The 7041-nt window shown below is 45.4% G+C and overlaps 1 protein-coding gene and 1 long non-coding RNA gene across 6 annotated transcripts in view; one reads left to right on the top strand and one right to left on the bottom strand.

Annotated features, from left to right (window-relative positions):
- Nucleotides 1-824: 824 nt before the first annotated feature.
- LOC308190163 lies at nucleotides 825-6846 on the bottom strand. 2 transcript variants are annotated; one of them, XR_013946960.1, is made up of 3 exons: nucleotides 3846-6846; nucleotides 2902-3241; nucleotides 825-2780 (listed from the first exon to the last, which is right to left on the bottom strand). It is a non-coding gene; the product is annotated as an uncharacterized lncRNA (long non-coding RNA). The 2 variants fall into 2 exon arrangements; XR_013946961.1 differs by having other exon boundaries at nucleotides 2902-3238.
- Nucleotides 3236-7041, top strand: part of LOC308190160 (DGAT1/2-independent enzyme synthesizing storage lipids-like) — a 36457-nt gene continuing 32651 nt past the window's right edge. For 3 of the 4 annotated variants that reach the window (XR_013946947.1, XR_013946948.1, XM_080581178.1), the window contains exon 1: nucleotides 3582-3809. The gene's annotated coding sequence lies outside the window, so the exon portion shown is untranslated. Of the gene's footprint in view, nucleotides 3810-7041 lie in introns of all 4 variants that reach the window. The other variant, XR_013946946.1, reaches the window with a different exon arrangement.

Raw genomic sequence — 7041 nt, 5'->3', positions numbered from 1 at the left:
TATTTCTTGCATATCTGAAAAACGGAGCAGAATGGACAGGTGAGCATCCCTTGAAGAATGTTATTTCCCTTGAGCAAAAAGACAAGAGTCCTGTCCTGAAAAAAAACTCAGATCTGTCATAGAACATAAGAATGTTTACTTGAACCCCTTAACTGTAACTGCAGTATGCAGGCAGAAAGGTTTTTCTCTCAGCAGAGATACAACATGCATAGGAGTTGATAAACTAAAGCAAATCAAGATACTGACTAGTATGCCTGGACGTGAATAGGAATTCAAACCATGAAGCCGTGTATAATGCACTCCAACAATATAAGCTAAAATTCAAAGTCTGAGCTTAACTCAAGTGAGAAAATGAACTAAAAGAAAGGATTATGAAGTACTAAAATAAGCACAGATGATAAAGCAACAGGAATTAGGAGTAATAAATCTAAAAGCATTCCTTGTATCACAGAACCATGTGAAAGGACTAGACAGCATCATTCTCTATCCTATCCTGTTTTTCAAGCACATTAACATCAGTTAATATGCTTCAGTCATCTGTATTCTGAAAGTAACACAACTTTCAAACTCCATGTGCTCATACCTGATGGTAGGGGCCATGCTGCAACTTGGAATAAAGCATTAGCCTTGGATAGAGGATATGTAATCAGGACAATGGCTATCTTTCAAAGTGGGGATTTGATCCTAGAGCTGCTGTATCTCAGACAGCTCAGAACAGTTTGTTAATAAAACTCAAGGTTTTTCTGGGCTATTTCATCTTAAACATGCATCCCTACATTATCTACAGCTTATCTGAAGTGAGATGGAGTGAAACTTACTTTCTGTTGTTTTTTTTTTTTTTCTATCATAGTTGTCTTAGAGTATTTACTGGGTTCTCACAATGATGGACAAAAATGTTATTTAGAAACACCAAGTGGTTTTGAATGAAGAATAAGACTGATTTTTCTACTAAAAATAGTTAAACTCCCCCCTCTCCGCCCCAACATGTTAGAATACTGCTCTAATACAGAATTCTAATATAGAACTGCTCTAATATAGCAACTAGAACTAGAAACTGGTCTTACAGAAACTACCAGAAAGTAGAGCTTCTTTTCATAAAAATACAACTGTAATTGCCTATGAGATGAGACCCCTACAATGCAAATTTTCTAGCTTCTCTATAATATATATAAAAAAAGAAATGAAAACCCAGCAAATGGAGATGACCTTTCCCTGGTCATCTCCAAATCAAACACGTTTATGACTTTTTAAGATGCTGCACTAGGGGAAAAAGTTCTGGTAGATTTGGAAAAATAAATTGTCAATAATGTAAATAAAGTTATAAAAACACACAATGGAACAACCCCAGTTCAGAAGTCCAGGAGGTTATGTAAATGTAAAAGATAGTCAAAAAAGCATGACAAAGACACGCAGAGTTTTTTACCCAATTGATGCTAAATTTATCTTACCTAAAGGTGATGTCAGAATGGTGCTGTTGTTTTGAAAACTGTTGAATTTCAGTCCAGCTGGTGCAGTAGCTAAATAAACCTGTATGTCTGGAACCAAGCCTGGTATAACTGCAATATCCTCTTATTTATTGCATTTATTTATATAACAAGTAGATCCCGGAATCATATCCAAGGCTTCAGGACAGTCAAATCTATGTCAACATTGCTTAAAACATCATGTCCAAACTGCTAAGATTCAGGAATACTAAATTCAGTGAGATACTGCACAGAACAGCATGCACGACTTCAGGAGTAGCGTATGAGAACTAAAGCAGCATGACTTAAGCTGTGCTGAAGGGCAAAACTACTCTGGACTGTGTGGTTTGGACTCCTGTTCATGTCCAGGCATATTAGCAGACATACACTGAATACAGTCTGCATGTGAATGAAGTCCCCACACCAATTTTATCAAATACATAACATCAGCACAACCCTGACGTTATTTCCAACGAATCCCTTTTTTTTTTTTTTTACTTTCAAAAATGAAGTCTATTGTATTCATAGGGTTCTTCCAGAGTTATTTCTATAATGGAATATATTACTATTTTTCCCTTCCCTATACCAAACCCCTCCCTCCCCACAAAACAATAAAAATAAAAAAATCCTTCCCCAGTAAAATCCTTAAAAAATCCCTCAATATAGCAACTGCACTTTACTCTGTGGTAGGAATACCAACATTTCCTTAATATTCCTTATCTTTGGTTAAAAAGATTTAAGCCAAAGAAGTTTTGGTTTATGGAAATAATTAGAGAACAAGTAGTTGAGTTGTACGCAAAACATGTCAAAAATACCAAACACTGTAAAAACCAAACAAACAGATACCAGACATTGTTTAGATAATGTTATTTGCATATCATATTGCCTTCCTGTTGCCCTAATCAAACTGAATAAAAATTAAGTCATTTTACTTCTAATTGTCAAACTGCGGAATAAGGCTGGTATAAATTTGTCTGTGTCCTCCATGTTCAGTGTGAATCTAATCCAGGTTTGAAGTTCCTGACCATTTCAAATGTCACTGGAAAGAGACCTCTGTATTTTTAAGTCTAAGCACAAATACTTGCAGTTGTGTAGGCATATGCAGTTTTAAACACGTTACATTTTTAAATGGAAAACAGGGGAACGGGGAAGGTGGGAAGCATGAATTCTGGTCAGTGGAGACCTTTTGGAGAAGTTGCCGAGTGTACAGTGTCAGGAAGGGTCCCAGCAAGCATCCAGGACGCTACGAGCATCCCACACAGACTGCAGAGGTTCCAGGCCAGCCGACAGGAAGCAAAGGACGACAACACATGGCTTCTGCAGGAGAATGTGAACACAAGTGTTATAAGAGTCTTATGAGGAGCAGCTGAGGGAACTGGGGTTGTTTAGTCTGGAGAAGAGGAGGCTCAGGGGAGACCTTATTGCTCTCTACAGCTACCTGAAAGGAAGGTGTGGGGAGCTGGGGGTCGGCCTCTTCTCACAGGGAACAAGTGATAGGACTAGAGGGAATGGCCTCAAGTTGCTCCAGGGGAGGTTCAGGTTGGAAATGAGGAGACATTTCTTCTCAGAAAGAGCAGTCAGGCACTGGGACGGGTTGCCCAGGGAGGTGGTGGCGTCACCGTCCCTGGGGGTGTTTAAGGAAAGGTTGGACGTGGTGCCTAGGGACATGGTTCAGTGGGTGACATTGGTAGTACGGGGATGGTTGGACCAGATGGTCTTGGAGGTCTTTTCCAACCCTAACGACTCTGTGATTCTATGAACATGCCTTCGCATACCTACTGGTTGAAAAAAAGAAAGATCTTCACCAAAAACCCTCACACAAACCACGGTCCGGCAGTGTAATGAAGGCAACCCACTGCGCGGTTGACCACCCGGTTAAGAGGGCAGCGAAGACGCCGTGCACTGCCCCTTTTCCACACCGACCCCGATCCCCAAGGCACCCACCGGGGCACCGGCCCCGCTCCCCGGGCTCCGGGAGCCCAGCAGCAGGGCTCGGAGCAGAGCCGGGCGGGCGGCGGCACAAATGGCGGCGGCTCCCCCTGGCGGCCGCCTCCGCCACGGAAGCTGCGGGCGGCGCGGTGCGGTGCAGGCCGCGGTCCGGGCGGCTCCCGCGGCCCCGACGGCGCGGGGTTCCGAGCGGCTCCCTCCATCCCTTCTCCTCCTCCATCTCCTCCTCCTCCTCCTCCCCTCACGCCGCCGCCCTCGTTCCCTCCGCCCCGCGAGGAGCCGCCCGAGCCCCGCCGCCCCGCGGGCACCCGGCCTCCGCGGGGGCGGTGGGCGAAGGAATAAAAGCAGGCCCCGGGAGGGGCGCGGGGCTGCAGCCGGAGCCCCGGCCAACAGGGGAAGGTGAGCGGGGACCGGCACCGGCACCGGGCTCGTTACCGCGGGTTTGTGATTGGGGAGCGTGGGGCCGCGGCTGGCCGAGTGACCGCGGCTCCGGCCGGGCTCCGCAGGGCGCTTCTTGCTGCGAAACAGCACCGGGGCACGCTCCGAGCTACAGGGTCCTCCCCCTTAGGTCGCAGATGCTGTTAGCGGCGTTGTCAGGCTCTGAAGTCGTCTTGTTTTCGTTTGTTTTGGTGGTAGCTTTGCTAATTCCTGTGCAAATACCTCCTGTATCTGGCCGGCACAGTAGAAGGCGGCGTGTTTCTGCTGGCTGGGGCGTGTTGTAGCTGTTGTTTTTCAGTAACTTTCCAGTTTTGGGGCACTGGGATGCTTTCCGGAGGTTCCACCTGGACTTTTCAGGCGTGTGGTGAGACTGCAGCGTGCTGGTGCTCTGCTTCTCGTGACACGGTGAGCCGTGGCTCAGGTAGCCCAGTGTCTGCCGAAGAGCACAGCTGCAGTTTAATTAAGGGCTCGTCTGGGCCATATACTAGAAATTAACGAAAGGAATCGTATGTTAGCCTTGTTTCCAGTCTCCGTCAGCGCCAAGCCTTCAGTGTAAGTCCACGTGCAATGTTGTTAGGCAAATGAGAAGTTGTACCGCTATCATCTAGTGACAGTCGCTATCGGTCACACCGTTAGGAAGTTTGTATTGAAGTTAAAAGCATGCGGCTCGAGCTGCGTGGCAGGAAACGTGTTAGAGATGCCAGCTAAATAAGTCTTTTAAGGGTGCGTTCATACTACAGAGGGATTCTGCTGCAAAGTTGGCCAAGGTTGGAACTTGGTGGTAGGGCACCCCTACTGCAGTTTTTAGGTTTGGGTGGTGACAGATGTCAGCCCACCTCTGACAGGGAGGGCAGGACAGTCTCTCCTCCTTTGCTTGAAGGAGGTCCCGATCAGAGTAGTGTCACTGGTGCTTCAAGAAGTCAGGATGCTTAATTTTGTAGTTTTAATGGTGCTGGGCAGTCACCAGCTAAACAGCTCTGAAGTGGGACAGCCCAAAATGACTGTCTGTTAGTAGTGTACATGAACTGTGTGGGGCCTTTATTAAATTCAGGGCATGCGTGTGCTTTTTTGGTGATGGAGTGAGAGTCTGTCATCCCCCTTCCCTTACCTTTGGTAGGGCGTTAGGTGAAGCTGTAACGTAAATCACATTTAGGCTTGGAAACAGAGCATTCCTGTGGACCATCAGGGCATGTGCCAGATTTCTTAACGGGAGAGCAAATTTACAGGCTGGAGGAGACCTTTATCTGGTGGATGGTAAGTTGAACATGGGTCAGGATGGCTGTCTGCATGCTGGGCTGCATGGGCAAGGCCGTAGTCAGGGAAGCATTTATTTCCCTCTTTTCATCACTCATGAAACCACGTGTTTAGAGCCTCACGGTACAAGAAAGGTGCTGACAGCCTGGAGGAGACTCAGAGAAGGGCCACCAACACTGTTAGGTGACTGGAGCACACTGCAGACATGGGGAGGTGGAGGGAGGTGTGTGTGTTTTTCTTGAAGATGAGAAGGATTAATGGGGATCTTACCGCTCTTCTTAGCGAGTGGTTGCAGGGAAGGTGGGATTAGAGTTCTCAGCCACGGGACAGGAAGCAACAGGAACAAATTGTAGTAAGGGAAATTCTAACTAGATCAAGGAAAAGCATTTTCACTGTGAGGGTGGTCCAGCACTTGATTAGGGGTTGAGAGAAGCAGCAGGATCTCCATACGTGAAGATACTACAAATGGGACTGGACAGTGCCTTGAGCAACCCAGTCTAACTCGTTGGCTCTGCTTTGTGCAAGAGGTTGTATTAGTGCTGTCCAGTGATTCTTTCCACTCTAAAATATTCCATGATTCCCTTCAAGATTAGGAAACAGCATTATTCAGAGTAGAATTGATGGTCCCTAAGGGAAGGCAGTACTTCAGCTGTTATCTCTGTGGTTGGCAGGAAAGAATTTTTATTTATGTTACAGGTTACTGCACAGGTACATAAGCAAACCTATAAAATTGCAGTGAGATGCAATACCTCAAATGCAATCACATTTCATGCAGAAGGCCAAGTGATATTTTGCAAGACCGACATGTGTGGACAGGACTTAAAATTTACTTGATGAGGACGTTGTGTTTGGAGAAAGTCATAAACAATTAAAAATGTAGTAGGAGGGAAAGCGTAACTTTCAATAATCTTTGAAGTTCTGTATCCACTTCTGAGTTTTAAAAAGCTCTTGTGCCATAGCTCATGCCTACGTACTGTTCTCTGGTTAGTAGGTGGAACCAGTGGAGAAGTCCAGGCATGACGATCTGGTAAATACAATGTTGAATCCTACTCCTAAATCCTACTTGGTCTCGGAAGTTGTGTTCTTTGGACTTCTGTGGTTGTTTGCTGCCTCACAGGTTCTGGAGTTAGTCTCTGACAACTGGAATGAGAAAGAACTTCCCCTTGCTCTCCCACATGCTCTTTCCCATCCTTTTTGTCCAAACTGATCCTCCCTGCCACCCATTACATGCACACGCATGAAATTGGTGAAGTGCCTTTAACTTATGCCATGTGCTTATACTTAGCTGAAGATTAATCAGCTGTTCTTCTCATTGTCCTCGAGAACATGCTGCAGAGCAGAGTTTTGTAAGCCTGGATTGGTGGAACAGGCATGGATCGTGGGAGCAAAGCTCTTGTCAGGAGATCCTCTGTCTTCTCTTGAATAGGAGTTACCTGGAGCAATGTGGGTATAGGCCAATTTCAAAACACAAGTGAAAGGAACATCCTTGCTATATCAAAATGGGGGAGGAACAATTGAGACTGGGGAAATAAGTGAGCTGAGTTCTGTTCTGGTGCATGCTTCAGTGTCTCATAGCAAGTGTGGAGTAAAACTGATCTGTTTCTTCGTATTTGCTGTCATTGGGATTCTGATAGCATTAGCAAAATTATCTTCTGGATTTCAGTCTCTTGTTGCTTGTGAAACAGCAAGAGTAAAGGAGTGATGGATACATGTCTCTCTGCATAGGAACTCTGCAGTAATATGTTGTAAGTCACATTTTAGTAATAAAAAAACCCCTCAGATTCTTTCAGAAATTATTGGTTTTAATTAAAATCCATCCATTTCCCTCTGCAAGTCTGCATTATAATTGCAAAATGCTTTTTTTCCCCCCTCCCCCCCCCCTTAACTTGATTAACAGTTACTCCAAGTTTTGACTGAAACTTTTCTAGACTAGGAATTT

Source organism: Anser brachyrhynchus (genome assembly GCF_964034855.1).
Source record: "Anser brachyrhynchus genome assembly, chromosome: 2".
NCBI lineage: Eukaryota > Metazoa > Chordata > Aves > Anseriformes > Anatidae > Anser > Anser brachyrhynchus.
Note: the sequence above shows the minus strand (reverse complement) of the source record. Positions and strands in the feature narration are given on the sequence as shown.